Source organism: Tursiops truncatus, chromosome 11 (assembly GCF_011762595.2).
Source record: "Tursiops truncatus isolate mTurTru1 chromosome 11, mTurTru1.mat.Y, whole genome shotgun sequence".
NCBI lineage: Eukaryota > Metazoa > Chordata > Mammalia > Artiodactyla > Delphinidae > Tursiops > Tursiops truncatus.
In genome coordinates, this window is record NC_047044.1 from 31,557,219 (window position 1) to 31,577,145 (window position 19,927).

General features: G+C 36.6%; 1 long non-coding RNA gene across 1 annotated transcript in view; it reads right to left on the reverse strand.

The window, feature by feature from the left end:
- Window positions 1-18,740, reverse strand: part of LOC141275840 (uncharacterized) — a 252,781-nt gene extending 234,041 nt beyond the window's left edge. The window contains exons 1-5 of the long non-coding RNA XR_012324271.1: window positions 18,106-18,740; window positions 16,019-16,068; window positions 7,246-7,448; window positions 2,327-2,501; window positions 2,008-2,060 (exon numbers count right to left, since the gene is read on the reverse strand). This is a non-coding gene — a long non-coding RNA (uncharacterized lncRNA). The remainder of the gene's footprint in view (window positions 1-2,007; window positions 2,061-2,326; window positions 2,502-7,245; window positions 7,449-16,018; window positions 16,069-18,105) is intronic.
- Window positions 18,741-19,927: the final 1,187 nt, after the last annotated feature.

Consider the following 19,927-nt stretch of genomic DNA (forward strand, 5'->3'; position numbering starts at 1 on the left):
AATATATTGTGATTAAATAATGCCCAATTGACAACAGGGAGTCCTGAAGTCTTCTACTGATGTGACTTTATTTTGAAGTACCCTAATTAAAGTTGCTTACAAAAACCTAGCTCACTTGTGGGAAAGTTCCAATAATCATGAACACATGGTGATAATTAGACTGACCAGAAACAAGCTTTTCCTTTTTATTGTATTTATAACCATTTGTTCCTAGCACATTTATTATAGTTTCCTCCTTGAAGCGTTTTTACTGGTATTTGTTTAGATGGAAACTATGAAAATTTTGGCTAGGTACAAAAGATAAAGAATTAGTTTGGGATTACACTGATCTTTTCAGTCTAGGCCACACACAGGAGACAACACTGTCACGGATATCCTCAGATAATGAAAGGGTGACAGTGTAGACAATGTACTGGATTAGCACTGAATTCTAATTTTAAAAATCCTATAATGTTCAGTAATTAAACAGTTATTCCTACTAGGAAAACAAGGGCACTCCTCATTCACCAGCAAGAAATTAAGGATAGCATCAATCTCAATCAATTCCAGCTGGCTTTTTTTTGTAAAAATTGAGAAGCTGATTTTAAAATACATATAGAAATGCAAGAACCCAGCATATCCAACACAGTCATGAGAAAGGAGAGACTGAAGTTGGAGTGCTTATATTACCTGATTTCAAAATGTAATATAAAGCTACAATATTTAAATAGCATACTGGTATAGGGATCAACAAGTAGATCAATGACAGAATAGAGAGCTCAAAAACTGACTTACGGGCTTCCCTGGTGGCGCAGTGGTTGGGGGTCCGCCTGCCGATGCAGGGGACGCGGGTTCGTGCCCCGGTCCGGGAAGATCCCACATGCCGCGGAGCGGCTGGGCCTGTGAGCCATGGCCGCTGAGCCTGCGCGTCCGGAGCCTGTGCTCCGCAGCGGAAGAGGCCACAGCTGTGAGCGGCCCGCGTACCGCAAAAAAAACCCCAGAAAAGACTGACTTACACTTTTTTTTGGTTTTTGACAAAGTCTTTTCAGCAAATGGTGCTAGAAAAAACAGATATCCATATGAAAACCCCTAACTTACACCATACACAAAAATTAATTTGACATGGATCAAAGATCTAAATGTAAAAGCTAACGTTATAAAATTTTTAGAAAGAAATATAACAAAATATATTTGTGACCTGGGGGTAGACAAAGGTTTCTCAGATAAGACAAAAAAGGCAATAATAACCGTAAAACAAAAAAATGATAGCTTAGCTCTAATCAAAATAATAATTTCTACTCATCAAAAGACATCATTAAGAAAATTAATAGGCAAGATACAAAATGTGAAAAAATATTTATAAAATTTATGTCTACTAAAGAGCTGGTATAATTTATTATATACATAGATATAACCCTATCAAGAGTATAATGGTTTGTTTGCTGTTGATAGGTAGGAACTTAATGAGAAACAGTAGCCAGGTCAGCCTTGGTCAGAGGAAGTTCAGGTTGTCGAGCCCATGCATAGCCTCTATCCTTGTCACCATGGCCACTTTCCTGTGAGCTCATTGAGCAACCACTGGAGTGGCTGGAGAAAGAGGCATCTAGTCAAGAAGCAAGACTACAGCGGAGAGAGCAAGTCAAGACAGAAAATTGTTCAGTTGCTTCATTTCCTCCATCAGAATATCAAGGGCTTGAAGGACCATCTCATAGAGCTCTCCTGTAGTACAGAGACACTTCTGCCCCATAAAAGAAAAGCAACCAAGCTTGCTGCTGCTCAGTAGCAGAAGGGAGATATGACACAGGGAAAGGAAAACAAACAAAAAGCCCATTTTCTGGTCCCAGGGGAGAACAGGAAGAGGCAGTAAGAAAGAAAGGTAAGCATGAGTGTATGACAACTTCCCCTCGCCCTCCAGCCCCTGACTTAGTTTAAGAAAGAGGAATAGGTGATTTAGAAAAGTGAAGTCAACATGAGGGGAATAGCATGGCTGTTCCCCAATCTCTTATTTAAGTTGTAGAAAGGGTTTACCTTGTGTAATGCTCTTGTACCAGTCTGGGGCTGGGCCATACGTCCTTGATGTTCTATGAGATAGGAGAGAGAGGGACCTTAGGGATTAACGTTCTTGAGCTGCTTTCCAGCTTGAATGACACGAGTGAGCATTGACAGTAGAGGGCTTGCCATGGGGTCGGCTGGAAGGGGCACAAGAACCCCTGCAGAGGCTTAGGGTTGACAGTAAGAGGACGTGCAAGTGCCTCTTGGGTCTGCAGCCAGCAGGAGATGAACTCAACTAGGCAATGCCATCAAAATCTGGCCAAGACAAGAGGTACTAGTTTATGAGTTACATTACCTACAGACCAGAGACTGCTATAACTGAGACCAGAAGCTAGCCAGGCATGCTCCACAGCTATCCTAAGACTTCTTTACAACACCATCTTGGGAATTCCTTACACTTTCCCTGGGTTGGAACACTTGTTTCTTGAATCCCATATTTCTTTGTTTTCATCCTCAATATTTTCTGGAGCCTGAAAAGGGGTGTTTGGGAGGAAAAGTTTTTGAGTACTTGGGTATTTGAAAATGTCTTTATTATACACTTATCCCCCAATTAACAGTTTTAGTTTATTTCTGAGAACCCTGTTGCTAAGTAAACAGTTGTTAAATGAAAAACTAGTCCCATTAATTTAATGGGGAAAATGATGATACATTCTTTCCCAATCCAAAATACACATATGATTTTCACAGATATATCAATTGAGCAATAAAAATGTTTATATAACTAAAATATAACAATTTGAAAATGAATAAATGTAAAATGTATTGGGTGGGCCAAAAGGTTCGCTCGGTTTTTTCCGTAAGATGGCTCTAGTAGCACTTAGTTGTCTTTAACTTCATTTGAAACAATTTTGTTAGATAGTATGTGACAGCTGTCATATCAATGTGCATTTTAAAAAAGACATCAAAATTGGTGAATTTTTGTGTAGCCATTTTAATACTGAAGATGGAAGAAAAAAAGCAACATTTTCATCATATTATGCTTTATTATTTCAAGAAAGGTAAAAATGCAACTGGAATGCACAAAAAGATTTGTGCAGTGTATGGAGAAGGTGCTGTGACTGATCAAACGTGTCAAAAGTGGTTTGCGGGCTTTCCTGGTGGCGCAGTGGTTGAGAGTCCGCCTGCCGATGCAGGGGACACGGGTTCGTGCCCCGGTCCGGGAAGATCCCACATGACGCGGAGCGGCTGGGCCTGTGAGCCATGGCCGCTGAGCCTGCGCGTCCGGAGCCTGTGCTCCGCAATGGGAGAGGCCACAACAGTGAGAGGCCCGTGTACCGCAAAAAAAAAAAAAAAAAAAAAAAGTGGTTTGCAAAGTTTCATGCCGGAGATTTCTTGCTGGTTGGGTAGACCAGTTGAAGTTGATAGCGATCAAATTGAAACAATAATTGAGAACAATCAGTGTTATACCACATGGGAGATAGCCGACATATTCAAAATATCCAAATCAAGCACTGAAAATCATTTGCACCAGCTTAGTTATGTGAATCGCTTTGATGTTTGAGTTCCACATAAGTGAAAAAAACCTTCTTGACCATGTTTCCGCATAAAATTCTCTAATGAAACGTAATGAAAACGTTCCGTTTTTAAAACAAATTGTGATGGGTGATGAAAAGTGGATATTGTACAAAAATGTGGAATGAAAGAGATCGTGGGGCAAGGGAAATGAACCACCACCAACCACACCAAAGGCCGGTCTTCATCCAAAGAAGGTGATGTTGTGTATATGGTGGGATTGGAAGGGAGTCCTCTATTATGAGCTCCTTCCGGAAAACCAAACGATTAATTCCAAAAAATACTGCTCCCAATTAGACCAACTGAAAGCGGCACTCAATGAAAAGCGTCCAGAATCAGTCAACAGAAAACACATAATCTTCCATCAGGATAACACAAGACTGCATGTTTCTTTGATGACCAGGCAAAAACTGTTACAGCTTGGCTGGGAAGTTCTGATTCATCCGCCGTATTCACCAGACATTGTACCTTTGGATTGCAATTTAGTTCGGTCTTTACAAAATTCTTAATGGAAAAGATTTCAATTCCCTGGAAGACTGAAAGTCTTCCCTGGAACAGTTCTTTGCTCAAAAAGATAAAAAGTTTTGGGAAGATGGAATTATGAAGTTGCCTGAAAAATAGCAGAAGGTAGTGGAACAAAAGAGTGAATACATTGTTCAATAAAGTTCTTGGTGAAATGAAAAATGTCTTTTATTTTTAATTTAAAAACTGAAGGCACTTTTTGGCCCACCCAATAGTATAAACATTTAATAAAATAAACATTTACTGTACTCACCAAGGGAGGAAGAGTAGACTTGACAGTTAATGGTGGATGGTGGAAGAAGGTACAAGGAAGCAATTCTTTGAAACGCAGTGCAGAATGAGCTAGATAATCAACTTTCAGGCAGGCATTCAATGTCTGCATCAGGTGTGTTGATGATATTTTTGTTTTGCTCATAAGAGCACTTTGAGATACATGAACATAATAGAACACAATATATATGCACCAAAAGGTCATAGAAAATCTTGCCTCTTCCTCCTTCTCGGCTATTTATTCATACTTAAGAATGAAGCCCTAAAATGCTGACTGGATATTGTATGTCCAGGGGTGAGATGTGTTGATTGAGTGGTTAGATCACGTGGTGATTGTAGATGCTTGTTTTAGGATCCTCAAATCATAGTATCTGTGGGGTTTTCCATTTAGACTGGTCTGTTTCCTCAGAAAGTACTGCTCCAACCTTTGACTAAGGAATGCATGTTATGGATGGCATAGGCTTAGCTGTCAGTATTCTTGAAGCTAAATATGGGAAGAGGGTTGGGGTCTCATAGTTCACTCTGTATACTTTCAATTAATCATCAAATCTTTAGTATATGTCTCTAAGTTTAGTGCCGTTGAATTCAATTTCTCCAGACAACAACTTTATTTTTAATACCAGGATGCAGGAAGGTAGATACTAGCAAAAGGTAAGGATGAAATCAAGATGCCTAACTACATCTTAAAGAGACTTTCAAACAATCTTTGTATCTTCTTGGGTACCTAATTTCTCTGATTCCTGAATCTTTATGGTTCTATGACACTTATCCTCTTGTGTCATTTGACATCTCTCTCTACAAAAACAGATTTCTGCTTTTTCTTCTTTGATTAAATCAGTTACCAATTCATCTGTCAGCTTTCCATATTCAAAAATTTGTTGACATATTTTATGTTACATCATCTCCCATTCCTTTTGCCCTTCTAATTTATACATTGTTATTCCTTTACAATAGTTTTGGAAACAGAGAGGGCAAACAAGAAGTCACCTGTAATATTTAACTAGAAATTTCCTTCACACTTTTGTTCTCAGGCTCAGTAAAAATTTGCTCACATCAGATGATTTTGAGTTAAAATTTCAGTAGAGACCAAAGAGTAAATGTGAAAGACTAAAGTGACAAAAAAAAAGTAGAACTTGTGTTCCAGCTGACCTGAAAGTGAAATTTGGAATAATGTGTTATTAGAAGTTTCATTATTATTAAATGTAACCACACTGATTAGCATGTAAGAGGAAAAACTTTTGGTGCCAAGTAAACCTGGATTCAATTTGGGCTCTGCCACTTATTAGCTGTGAGACCTAGAGAAAGTTGCCTTGATTTCCTCCTTTATAAAGTGAAGACAACTGATGTCTTCCTGATAAGTTTTTTGTGAGGACTAAATTAGATAATATCAAGTGCTTAATCTAATACCTCACTCAAACATGGTGCTCTATGGTAGTTATTAAATTTGGCTACCCATCATAATATTTTGTACTCCTGAAGAGTTGTACATTTTATTATTCTTATTGTTTTTATAGAGGAGGTATATAGTGCATATAGTATATATATACTATTCAGTATGAGTGTATTATATAGTGTATAGTACAGGTGAGCAATTTGAAGCGGCACTAGCTTCAAGAAACATAAAGAAGAACTGGAATCTAAAGTTCCACCTTTGAAGCCACCAATTCCTATTATATCTGCCATCCACATTGCAAAGACATTTCTACTAGTGCTAGCTGATCTATGCCAAGAGAAAAAACAGAGTAAAATTCGTAGTTGAGGTAAACTTCTGAGTGTCATGAAGTGTTGATGTTATGAACCGACACTTCACCTGGCTTCTTCCATTGACTCTACTCTCTTCCTCTCTGTGGTCTTCTTTGGACTTTTAGCCTAAATCTATCTTCAGAACTACAGGCAAACTTCCACAAGAGTCCTTGACCAGGAATAACATGTGCAGTATCATGTTCAGGTATTTGCTTGAAGACTTCAAGGAAAGGGATCAGGTTTGAGACTGAGTTTGCTATCTATTTTTTTTTTTTTTTGCCATACGCGGGCCTCTCACTGTTGTGGCCTCTCCCATTGCGGAGCACAGGCTCCGGACGTAGATCAGCAGCCATGGCTCACAGGCCTAGCCGCTCCGCGGCATGTGGGATCTTCCTGGACCGGGACACGAACCCGTGTCCCCTGCATCGGCAGGCGGACTCTCAACCACTGCGCCACCAGGGAAGCCCGAGCTTGCTATCTTTTAATACCAGAAATAGATTGAAGGTAGGGGTTTTTTAGTACAGTAAACTATAATTTTTAAAGTTTCATATGTGAAAACAAAGCTGGTGTCTTGTAGATGTGGGGGCCCAATACAATCACGTGAATCTTTCAAAAATGGAGACCCTTTCTTGGCTGTGATGAGAGAGATGCAACAGACAGAAGGATCGGTGAGATGCAACATGAGAAGGACTTAACCCAACATTGCTGGCTTTGGGGATGGAGGAAGGGGAGCACAAGGCACGGAATGCAGTGACCTCTAAAAGCTGGAAAAGGCAAAGAAATGAATTCTTCCCTAGAATCCCCAGACAGGAACACAGCCCTGTCAACACCTTGATTTTAGCCCAGTGAGACTCAGGCTTCTGTTCGACTTCTGATCCACAGAACTGCAAGATAAGAAATTTCCGTTGCTTTACGTCATTATACTGGTGGTAATATGTTATGGCAGTAATAGAATACTAACACACAAACTTTAATAAATTTTATAATCTTTGCTTTCCTTTAGTGTTCCAACTGTGTTAAAATAGAAATTATCATGGTGAAAATATTTTCCATAATAGAAAGAGTAAGTAATTAAAAATTTTCAGTATTTTATATGACAGGTCTAGAACAGACCCAGAGAGGCAGAGCTGTTTGTTCTGTAAAGTCCCTCAAAAGGGAGAAGATAACCTTGAGCTGTCTTAAAGGTGAACTCAGAGTGCGCCTTTCTCATGTGTTCTCCTGTCGTCTTCGTGCCCAGAGAGACAGATACCACCACTCCTACTTTCTGAGGAAGCCAGGGGCTCAGGATCCAGCTTGCAAAGGCGGCGTGACTTTAAAGCAAAGTCTTTACTCACAAGAAGGCAAACAGTTATCTTCATGACAAGTAAGTTCTAAAACTCAAAAGAAACTTCCAGTTATAAGATAACTAAGTTCTGGTAATAAAATGTATAAGATGACTATAGTTAAAAATACTGTATTGCATATTTGAAAGTTGCTAAGAGAGTAGATCTTAAAAGTTCTCATGACAAGAAAAAAATTGTAACTATGTGAAGTGATGGATGCTAACTAAATTTACTGTGGTAATCATTTCACAATATATTCATATATCAAATCATTATACTGTATACCTTAAACTAATACAATGTTATATGTCAATTATATATCAATAAAACTGGAAAAATATAAAAATTCAAAAGAAAGTGCTTTCATAATACCAAAGAATTAATATTATATAAATTGTAAAATAGTATGCAATATCTCCTGTCACAAAGGAACTACCGGATTAATTTCCTTTACTAACTCTCAGACTCTATACTAGTCATAACTAAGTCCCAAGTGATGAAATATTCTTATTAAGGCTTAAATAAATTATTCAATTAAAGCTGTTTGTGACTGTACTAGATGCATTTCAATTCCAGGACTTTTGCGTATGAATAAAACCAAATATCAAGATTCACAGATGTTGAAGAAACACAACAACATCTGGAAACTAAAATCATGGGAAGAGATAGTGTAATGACAACAAAGGAATTGAAATACTAATCTTCTGGAAATGTTTGCTTCCTGGAAACTAAAGGCAATTTTCCTATAAAGTGAGAAATGTTTCGAATTAAATACAAAAACAGAATAGAATAAAATAAAACAGGCTAACATACTCAAAACGAAACACCTGTAACTGAATAAACTGAGTATCTTCTATCATAACATAGTATTTGTTAACATATTTAATTAGAACTCCATAATAAGGCATCCAGCATATTTAGATCTCCAGTGTACAGAGACTCTTTTAGGTATTGTGGTTGATTCAGAAAATCCAGTCTCTGACATTAAGGAGTTTAAATACTCTTTGCGGGGAGGCAAGATAAGTGCAAGCAAAATGACAGAGAATTACTACATGGCAATTATTAAGAAGTGTACAATATCAAAATGACATAGAAGACTGATAAGAGTAAAATGTGATTAGTCAGGGAAGATAAGAGATGGGCACCCATCCCAGAAGTAAATTGCGTTGCCAGGTGCATGATGCAAATGGAGATGTGCTGAGAAAGCCACTTTTAGAGAAAAAATATGCCCCTTGCCAGCCCTCCAAGATGACTTAAATTTTCACCATTAATCCAACCCATTAGCTATTCATTTAACCAGAAAACACTTATTGAATACCACACACCAAGTTGTATGGGTGCCAGCGCAAGTATTTTCTTTTCTTCCTCCTTTCTTTCAGTTTTGGGCCATTTTAAATATGATTGTTCCCAGGAAGAGATAACATAGAAAGTCATTAACAGATGCTAACACATAATTATGACCTGCACCTTCCTCTCCTCCCTCACCCCTAACTTCACTGAAGAATTAAAATCACCTTTAAGGTATGTTCCAACTATCCATTTTCTACACTATTGCCAGAGTGATATTCTAAAATCGTAATTCTCATCATCTTCTCATATTTACTATTCAATGAACAATTTTTCAGGGCCCTAAAAGAAGAGCTGAAGTGAAACTAAGAAAAGTTTAGACAGAGATGGGGAAGAGTTCAGGACATGACTAGCACTTGATCACTTTTATGATTCTGGTAAAAGATAATAGGTAGTAATATAATGGAGAATGAGTGGATGAATATATTTTTTAAAGGCATCACTTTCGGTAAAGAAAGAGTTTAGTATTTGATATTAGCATGATTGATCTACAGAAAATTATTCAGAGTTTGGAACTTATGGTAAACATTTAGCAATCAATCCATACAAAGTTTGTAATTCATACCATGAGAATGGAGGCGCTTCTGAAAAGAATAAATGTTACGGGAAAGGAGCAAAGAATAAGACATTAATTCTTGAGAATTCCTAAAGGATGGTAGAAAAGAAAAGGAATCAGAGAAAGAGCATTAAAGGAAGAAATTATAGAAGAAATGAATGTTATAAAATTTGCATTAGGGCTTTTTAAAAAATTCTATATTATTTGCAGTCAGAGAGTTTGTGTATGGGATGATGTAACTAAAATAAAGTGTTCTGTGAAATTCCTCCTGATTCTCCCTTGGGTCAGGTAGGTTTTGATATTAAGCAGGCTAAATGGTTCCAATTTTTCTTTTCTGGGAATTAAATAAACCAGAGCAGCTTTTTGGACTGTTTATAAAAGAAGAAAATGAGCTGCCAAGATACAGTTAATAATATTGTGTATCTTTGAATTTGTCATGGAGGAACTTTTAACAAGCCTTAGCATGATATCTTATTTTTGCATACCCCAGCCAAATAACTTCCCAAATTTCTTATTCTTAAAACGGCTCATTAGTGTAAGCTGGTAGCCAAACTACAGCAATAGCAGAGAAATAGTTTGTGCTTATTCAGCCACAAAATGAATTGCTTTAAGTGATTTTACCTACTGACTCATTAAAATGAACCATGATAATCCAATCTTTTTACTTATGTTGAAGTAGCTAAAGACTAAAGGTACTTTAATCATCAACATGAATTTATATAGAATTGACTATGAAAAAAAAATCATTTGGGGATATTTTCCAAGAACATAGACCCTGCAAGAAGGGACAAGAATCAAGGAATGAAAAAGCAAAAGAAGAAAGTTTATACAGTCCTGCAACTCTTAATTTCCCGTTATCAAAGTGTTTCAGAGGTTGATATGCCCAGGGATGGCATATACTGCCAATCCCTTGTCCCTTGCCCATTACCATTGATCATTCTCCTCCTTTCTGCTGAATAGGGATGAGCCAGCGTAGGACTCTAGGCATCCACGACAAACTGATCTGAGCTAGCTTGCTAAATATTTGAAAACAAATCGCCATCCCCCAAACATTCAAAAGTTATCCAGGAAAAGAGTTCGAAATGGATTATTTTAATGTATTTTCAGAATAGTACATGCCCATAGTTTCATGAATCCGTAATCAAGAAGAATGGCACACTATTATCTCTCATATCTATCTACCTTTCTTTCTTTCTATCTATCATCTAGCCATCCATCCATCCTTCCATCAATCTATCTACTTTTTGTTACATTTCTCCTTAGCACAAGCTCCTGTGAGCTACTGTTTTAGAAAGAGCTTAAAATTGTCATTTTGAATTTCACTAATTTGAGTGAAAAAATACAATTAATTATATTGTATAAACTTTGTTTACATGTGAAGAATTCCTAATTACATTTGTGATGGTCTTATATTGGCTTTGCTGTGATTTTTTTTTTTTTTTCTTACAAATCTCTGCTTTATTTCATCTAATCTGCAGCATCCTCCAGGGCCAACTCTTTGAACTCCCAAGAGATAGGGAAAGCATAGCTACCATGGATGTACTTGCATTTACCTAGAATGTTGCTAATATGTGATTCTCAGTGGCAGGAGCTAGGAAGACAATAGACAAGTCACTTAAAATAGACAAGTCACTTAAAAATATGCTGTAAGAGCAAAGCTGAGAGATCACTTACTCTTCTTAGGGGGGAAAGAAAGCCTTCACAGAAGAGGTGACGTTTTATGGAAAAATAAGGTTAGAGGTTCTTCAGCAGAGGGGAAAAAAAGGGCTTGGCAGTTTCCAAAAGTATTCAGAGGAGGACGCATGGGATACAGAGGTGAATAATGAAGTCAATATCATTTGTAAGACCAGGTGTGAAACAACTTTGGGTGCCAAGATAAAGTGTTTGGATATTTATGCAGTAAATGAGTCAGTATAGATTTCTTAAGCTGGGTAGTAAGTACATAATCAGATTTGGAGTGGAGGTGAGTGTAACCTTTTTATCAGTTTTGGTTTTTCTTCTTTTATTATTATCAGAAAACAGTATCTATTTATGTTTAAAATTATAAATAAAGATAAGTAAAATCATGGAAAATAAAAATCAACTACAGTCCTATGCACTCAGAGATGAATCTCTTAAAGTTTTGTCAGCTAATATAAAGTACTTTTCCCCATGAATCAGGATAAATATAAATATACTTATGATATATTTAAAAGTAATTATACATTTTAATGAGTCCTATTATACAAAACTTTTTAAAATTTACTTTTTCCACCTAATACTATACTGTAAACATCTTTTCAGTAAATGAACATTATTTTCAATTTTTCAAGATCATAAACAATCCTGAAATGATGTTCTTTGTATTTATATTCTTATATATCTATTTTTCTAGGACTAATTCACAGAAATAGAATTGGTGGATCAAAGAGCATGCATATTTTAAATCTTACGTTCCCATTTTCTAATTATTCCCTCTAAAAGGCTGTATCCATTTACATTTCTGTTAGCATTCATGGGAGGAATGCTATGTTCCTTCCATTTCTGCAATATTTTGTGTTATCATTTCTTAAATCCTCGCCAATTTGTTTGGGAGGAAGACTTCACTGTAATTTTCTTTGGCACTTGTTGATTACTGCTGAGGTTAAATATTTTTTATATTTGTTTTGTATCTTTGGGGGATATTATCCATTCATTTTCTACTGAAGGGATTATGCTTTTCTTTTCTTTTCTTTTAAAAAATATTTATTTATTTTGGCTGCGCCGGGTCTTCATTGCAGCATGTGGGATCTTTAGTTGTGGCATACGGGATCTAGTTGCCTGACCAGGGATTGCACCTGGGCCCCCTCCATTGGGAGCATGGAGTTTTAACCACTGGGCCACCAGGGAAATCCCATATGCTTTTCTTTTTTATTTACAAGAGTGCTTTAAATATTTGAGTAAACTTTCAACTTTATACAATGTATAAATACATAATATGTAAGCATATTATACATTATATATTCCAAATATTCTTCCAGGTTTGATTTTTATTTAAGATGTTCTTAGAGTATAAAAATTTAATTTTTTGATAATAAAATCCATCAAGTTGTTTTTAACTTGGTGATTTTATTGCATCTGAAATTAATTTTGATAAATGACATGACAAAGGGTTTTAAACAGTCATCCCAATATCATATATTTAAAAATTAGTTTTCCTTATGAAACTTAAACACCAACTTTATCACATTTTAGATTATTAAAGTCAGTTTCACAGAGTAAATGAACACATATGCTTTGGCATCACAGAAAACCTATTTTTACCACTTTGACCTCTTCAAATCTTAGCTTCCTTGAGAGGGAAACATGAAAATAGCAAAATAGCAATAGCTTATTGTATTAAATTACATAATGCATTTAAAGCACAGTGCTTGGCTCACAGTAAGCATTAGTAGTTCATAGCATTGTTACTTTTATACTAGAGTATGGGTTTTGATTTTTTATCTTCTTCACTGATTAGTGTATCTATTTTTGCATCAATGTCATAGTTTGATTATTTTGTAGTATTAAGTACTTTTAAACATCTAATAGAGCAATTTTATTCAACCACTCAAAAATATTTGTTGAATGCCTTTTACTTGTTTCTAACAGCTAGGATCTGAAGGTATCAATATATGGTTGAGCAAATCAGCACTGGTCCCTGATCAATTAGCCTACAGTCACATCTTTCTGAGGATCTGACCTATTTATCAAGATAAAAGTTTTTAAGATACCCTTTACTTTTTATTTGGTTCTGAAGACAACTTTGTTCAATAGCAACATATCTTTGGCAACATATCATTAAATCTAGTTTATATCTACTCATGGCTCATTTCATCCATTTTAACATTGAACTTATTGATTACAGTATCAAAGGATACGTTTTTTTATATTCTTATGACAATACTCTTGAGTATATCTTACAAGGTTGGAATTCAGTCCTCTTCTTGAATAAATCATGTTCGATTTAAAAAAAAACACTTTAATTATACCACTTGACATACAGCATAAAGCAGATGTGTTTGTTTGCTGATAGATTTTTGAAAAGAGGAATTGAACATTTGGATTTGTCAATATTTACACTGTACTGCCCAAGAGGGACAAATATAAGCAGGGAAAATGTATCACGTTTGAAAAGGAATGGACTCTTGGAAAGAAACAGATCTGGATTTTGAACCCCAGGTCTATCCATTCCCATGGTGTATAAGACAAAATCACTGTAAGTTTCTTACTACTGCTGTAACAAATTACCACAAACATAGTGGTTTAAAACAAATGTATTCTTTCACAGCTCTGGAGGTCAAAGGTCTAAAATCGAGGTGTTTCTAAGGCTATCTTCCTTCTGGAGGTTTCTGCCTGTTCCAGTTTCTAAAGGCTGCTGGCACTCCTTGGCTCGTGGCACTTCTTGGCATATCACAACCACCTCTGCTTCCATTGTTAATCCCTTTTCAGCTTCTGACCTTCCTGTCTCCCTCTCATAAGGACCCTTGTGATTATATTGGATCCACCCAGATAAGCTAGGCTAATCTTCCATCTAAAGATCCTTAATTTAATCATATCTATAAACGCCCTCTTGGCCATATAAAGTGACATCTTTACGCATTACAGGGATAAGGACATGGACATCTTTTGGTGGCCATTATTCAGCCTACCACAATCACTATAGCAGGGAACTCATAACTAACTGGAGAAGACACTCAGCTGATCCACACACTTATTTACTCATATTTAACCTACTTTTTAAAAAACAGTTCATTGTATGGTTGCACATTTGGGCAAGTGCCAGTTCTCTGAACCCTGTGTGTCCTTCACCTGTAAAATGGAACTAATGCCTACTTACATAATAGAGATGTTCTGAGGACTAAATGACATAGTGTATAAAAAGCTGTTTCCACTCCATCATATAAGAGTACTGTGGGCATTGTGCTAAAAAGTGACTCTTGAGGGCAAAAGGAATACACTTAATACTTTTGTTGCATGTTTGCAGTACACTGAAATTTCATTCTAGTTACATGGAAATTACTTGAATTGCATTCTTGAAGAGAGAGAGATAAATAATGTAAATAATATATGCCATTCTACCTATCATTCCACCCAATGGGCACATGAAAGAGTGACTATAGACTACTTGCTTCTACTCCTTCTGAGTTAGGCTCCATTTTCTCATGCCTCCCATAGCATGAACCTTTTGAGATCAATTGTTTAAATATATGTACTCTTTCAGATATTATTGCAATTAATTCTTCATTAAATGTCTGTTTTTACACTATGAAGTAAACCTGACAAGAATATTAGTTTAAGACAATACCTGGCATGTAGTTGATGTTCAATATATGACACCAATTATTATGCACATAAATATTTGTTTAAAAAACAAGTGCTCACCAATAAACCGGGAACATGTAATTGAGGGAGAACAGCCTAGTGGAATGAACAAATTTCAAAGTCAGATACATCTGAGTTCAAGTCCTTAGTTTTCCATTAGCTGTTTCCTTGGATATTTTCCTTAACCTCTCTAAACCTCAATCTATCATTTTAAAAATAGAAATTATAATCTGATCTATTTAGATGTGAGGATCACATGAGAAATGTACTTAGATTCCTAGAATAGTTTCTGTCAATAAATGATAATTATTATTACCTAAATATTTTCTTAATTTAAATATATTTAGCAAACAACTTTCTGAATAATAAATATAGGTATTATAGATAGACAAAATAGAATTATTTAAATTCCATCTAATCACCTAGGTTTCTGAAGCATATGAACTTAAAGGACCTATGGCCCATTACAAATTGTTTATTACTAAGTGGATTTTGAGTACTTGTATCGGTCAGGCTATTTAAGGTCACATGCACAATCACTAATGTACCTTCAATAAAGGGGTTTATGAGAATACAAAGAAATACTAGTAGCACTGTTCTTAATGTTAGCAACAGCACAGTCAACCCCTGTTCTAGATCTTCTGAGACTGGGAAATGCAGTAGGATCTAAAGATAAGGGACTCAGTGTCTCTCTATTCAATAACTGTGGCTTGATTGACTCAACTTCTCTGTTTTCACCAAACATTTAATTTGGAAAGTACTCAAGCCACCACAAAGGTGCTTGAGTTTCCTCTTGCTGAGTCATTTAAAAATTATCTCTGATTCACAACAGCCAAGACATGGAAACAACCTAGATGTCCATTGACAGATGAACGGATAAAGAAGAAGTGGCACATATAAACAATGGAATATCACTCAGCCATAAAAAAGAATTAAATAATGCCATTTGCAGCAACATGGATGGACCTAGAGATTATCATACTAAGTGAAGTAAGTCAGACAAAGACAAATATCATATGAAATCACTGACATGTGGAATCTAAAAAAATAATACAAAGGAATTTATTTACAAAACAGAAACAGACTCACAGACATAGAAAACAAACTTATGGTTACCAAAGGGGAAAGCAGGGGCGGGGGGTGGGGGATAAATTAGGAGTTTGGGATTAACAGATACGAACTACTATATGTAAAATAGATAAACAATAAGGTCCTACTGTATAGCACAGGGAATTATTCACTATCCTGTGATAAACCATAATGAAAAAGAATATGAAAAAGAATGTATATATAAGTATAACTGAACACTTCGCTGTAGAGTAGAAATTAACACAACATTGTAAATCAACTATACTTCAATAAAATAAATTTAAAAAAAGAAAAGGAAAATTACCTCTGGCTCCTGTTCATCCCTGATCCCATCCATACCAGCCAGGAGCAATGCTGACCACAAAATGAAAAAAAAAAATCTATCTTCAAAATGTGTCTGCATGCTTTCAGAACTTCAATAACTACCTCTGCTGTCTACCCATGCCCTAGCTCTAAACTATGTATAAGCCTCAAGGGCTTTTTTGCCTTTTTCTGCTTAAAGGCATGAGTAGGGACTACTTGCTCCTTTCCTACTTGCCACTGCATGGAAACTTGGGCCTACATTTGTATGTCTCATCATTCCAGCTATGCCTAAAAGTAGCAAGTAAAATGTTGTCTACCTCACAGACCCTATCCTCTGAGCTACACCTCAGTCATCTCTGGCTATTCAAGATTTTCAAAGACCTTCTTCTCAGGAGTGTTCCTAGATATGATCCCATATATAAGCTAACTTGGAAGGAAGATAACTAAGGACAAAGGAATACCGATCAAAACAAAACATACCAAAAAGAAGAAAGCATTATGTAGAGGAGAGAATTATTAAAAGAACATATTTTATAGAATCATAATATGTTTACTCTGGTCCTTGAAATTTCCACAACCTCCCACAGTTACCCTTGTATATTCTGACCCTAGGACATACATTCTAGGCAGGCAGTGTCCTAAACTGTGGACTTCGAAGACATGGCCTCCATGGTAATAATTTCCATTTTTCATTTTTAATAATTCTCTTTCAAGAACTTAGTTTTCCATTTATTATAGTCTGGGCTATAATCAATTGTTACCTCTTTTATAGGTCTTTACACTTATGCATTCTTCAATTTTTCATTGTTTTTGGTGTTCAGTTTTGTTTGAGAAGAAATCTAAATGACTTTTGGAACCCATGTGGATACGTGGAAGAAGTGTTTCTAGGCAGAGAGAATGGGAAGTGCAAAGGCTCTGGGGTGGGAGCTCAGCAAGAAGGCTGGTAGAGATGGAGTGAAATGGGTGAAGTGGAGAGAGACAGGAGATTAAGCCAGGAGGAGGATCATGTAGGACTTTTAAAGGCATATTAATCAGACATTTTTTTTGCAGATTTTTAAAAGAGGGTACAAAACCCAGAAAATGTGCAAAATAATCCTTATATTCCCTCCTGTTGAGCAATTTTATCCATTCCAATCTGTCTTTGATTAATGTCAGACTTGACTCCAGAAAAACATGTTGCTTTGAAAAAAGTTTTTCTTGGATTACAAAACATTGAAAAGGTATTTAAATGTTTAAAAAACTGTATCAGTGGGTTTTATTTAATTTCATATAACAGGATATCCAATCCAGGGGGTTTAAGAACAAAAGGAAAATAATTGCTTCATGTATCTAAAAAATCCAGTTTTGGGGTTCTACTGCATCTTGACTGAGGACCAAATGATGTCACCTGGACCCAGATTCTTTCTGTTCGATTCTGTTCACTCATCATGCTCCTTTACTGCCAGATTCCATGCCTTCTCTTTGGAGGTGGCTGCTCTAACTCCAAACTTAGATTGTCTCTCAGTCAAATCCAATGGAAAAGAGGAAGAGATTTTGGGAAGTTCCAGCATCTTACTTATTCTGTCACATACAAATTCCTGAACTCATGGCTACAAATGGCTATAGTCCAGGGGATGAAATACACTTATTTCTTTCAGCGTGGATCACTTTCTTCCCTCTAATAGCTCATCCCTGAACGAATCTCCAAATGGCAGTACTAGAAACAGGGTGAATTGGTGTTGAATAGCAAGCAAACACAACCAAAGAAATATCCATTCATTTGTCTACCCCATCTTCCCATTCAATCACCTTCAAAAATATCTCTGCCTCCGTAATAAACCTATGCTATGTCCCAATGAAAACACACTCTCCTCTACCTTCCCAAAGCAATAACACTTAAAGTCCCATTCATTTACAGATACAGCTCAAAGCCCAAAATATCTGTTTAGTGCACAGTCATCTCAGTCAGACTTCTCTCTAACTCCTCTTGGCCTAGAAAACTAATGCTAAATAGTAAGTTTAATGAATCCCCAAACATCTAAAACACACTTTTTTTCCTAGGCTGCCATTGGGGAAGGAAAACAACACAGTTTCTGGTATATAACTTACATTGTATCTTATGTGAAGTATAAGGCAAGGACCCCTCAGTCTAGAAGTGAAATGCAGTTCCTTTGTCAACGAGTCTGGCTGTTCTAGATCTGCTCTCTGGAAGGATCTTTCTTCCACTGTTGAGGAGAAAATGGTTAATCACAGGTCAATAAACCACTTCTTCCCTAGTGGAGACAACAGGAAAGAATGACTTCCACCACATCTCCTTGCACACAGGGATACCTACAAAATGTTTTAGTAGGATATTTCTGACCCATCTGTTTTTCTTATTGTAGGCAAACCTGAAATTTATGGATTCTTACCTATACTTGGCGTTTGCTTATATCTTTTCATATAAAGGTTGGTGTAAAGTAAGATCTATGATTTGTACGAGATTGCTTTGACAATCCAATCTATTGAGTTAACACGATTGTTTTCCATGACCACATCTGAGATGCCTCTTGTAATTCTTTATCAGTGTACTTTAACTTCAGGTTCTGGAGTCTGAGGACTATTTTAAGGTTTGAGCAACCCTAGCCTCTTGTTTGTAAGGCTTGGGATTTCTCTAATAATAAAATTTATTTAAACTCTTGATATACTTTCAATCTATTTCCATTCACTCTATATCAAGGGATAGAGATATCAAGAAGAGTCGATCTTTAAATCTGGAAATCATCCTTGGATTTTCTGTCTTCTAAAGGATTGCCAACAACTGTCAGAAGCTAGGAGGAAGTTATGAAACAGATTTTCTTTTAGTGCTTCCAGAGGAATCAACCTTGCCAACAGCTTGATTTCAAACTTCTAGTCTCTGGAACTGTGAGACAATACATTTCTGTTGTTTTAACCATCCAAGTTTATGTATGTTGTTACAGCAGCCCCAGGAACCTAATACAGCCACAATGCACCGCCAATCTCTTTGGCCCTGAGCTGAATGTCCTTTTCCTTAGTATTTGTGCCTCTGGACTGCATCTTCTCAATAGGAGTAATTTGTCCCTGCCTCGGGCAATGTCGGCTTAAATGGAAGAATGTGAAAAGGACCTGAGATACTAGGTTACAATTTCCTCATCTACCATTCTTGCTAGGTCTCCCACCTCTGCTTTTGCTTCAGTCAATGTTAGTTTGGGGCAGAGACTTTGGGTTGCTAACGCTTGCCAATCCAGCTACTGTAGTAGCAGCTGTCTCAGACTTCAGACTGCAGGTAGAAAGGATCGTTATACTAAAATAATATTCTCTGATCCGCTTGCAGAGAGAACAGATCCACCTTAAAACTTTCTCATTCTTGTTTGACCTTCCTAAAGGCTCTAATAAGTTGAATTTTTCAAAACCAGGTCTCTCACCCTGTTTCCTTACTCAGCACAAGACAGTCAGTTTAACCAGTTGTCTTACACTTAAAACTGCTAACTTCCAAGACTTGGACTGAGTGGCCCACACTGCCCTTCACATGACTTCATGAGCTTGGCTAGACTACATAAAAGGTCTAGTCCCTGTTCAAAAGTTCACACAACCACTCAGATATAGCTCAAGTTGCTTCCACTTTGGTTATCTTTATTGTCTTTTCAGATGCAGTTGGACCAGGTCTCCAACAATATCTCTGTGACCCAATTTCCTACCTCAATGATCTGCCTAACTCTGTCCTGACTCCATTCTTAATAGGACCTCTTTTTATGGTGGGAAGATGGCTGCCACAAATATAAACTTACATTCTCTCTCAGTTTAAGTCAATAAAATGTTAGCAAAATCATGGGTAATTCCATTCGTTTTGGTTTGGTCAAATGCCCATTTCCAAAAGAATCACAGTAGATGGGTCAATACCAAGTGCTGAATGACTTACGTCTGAGTCATA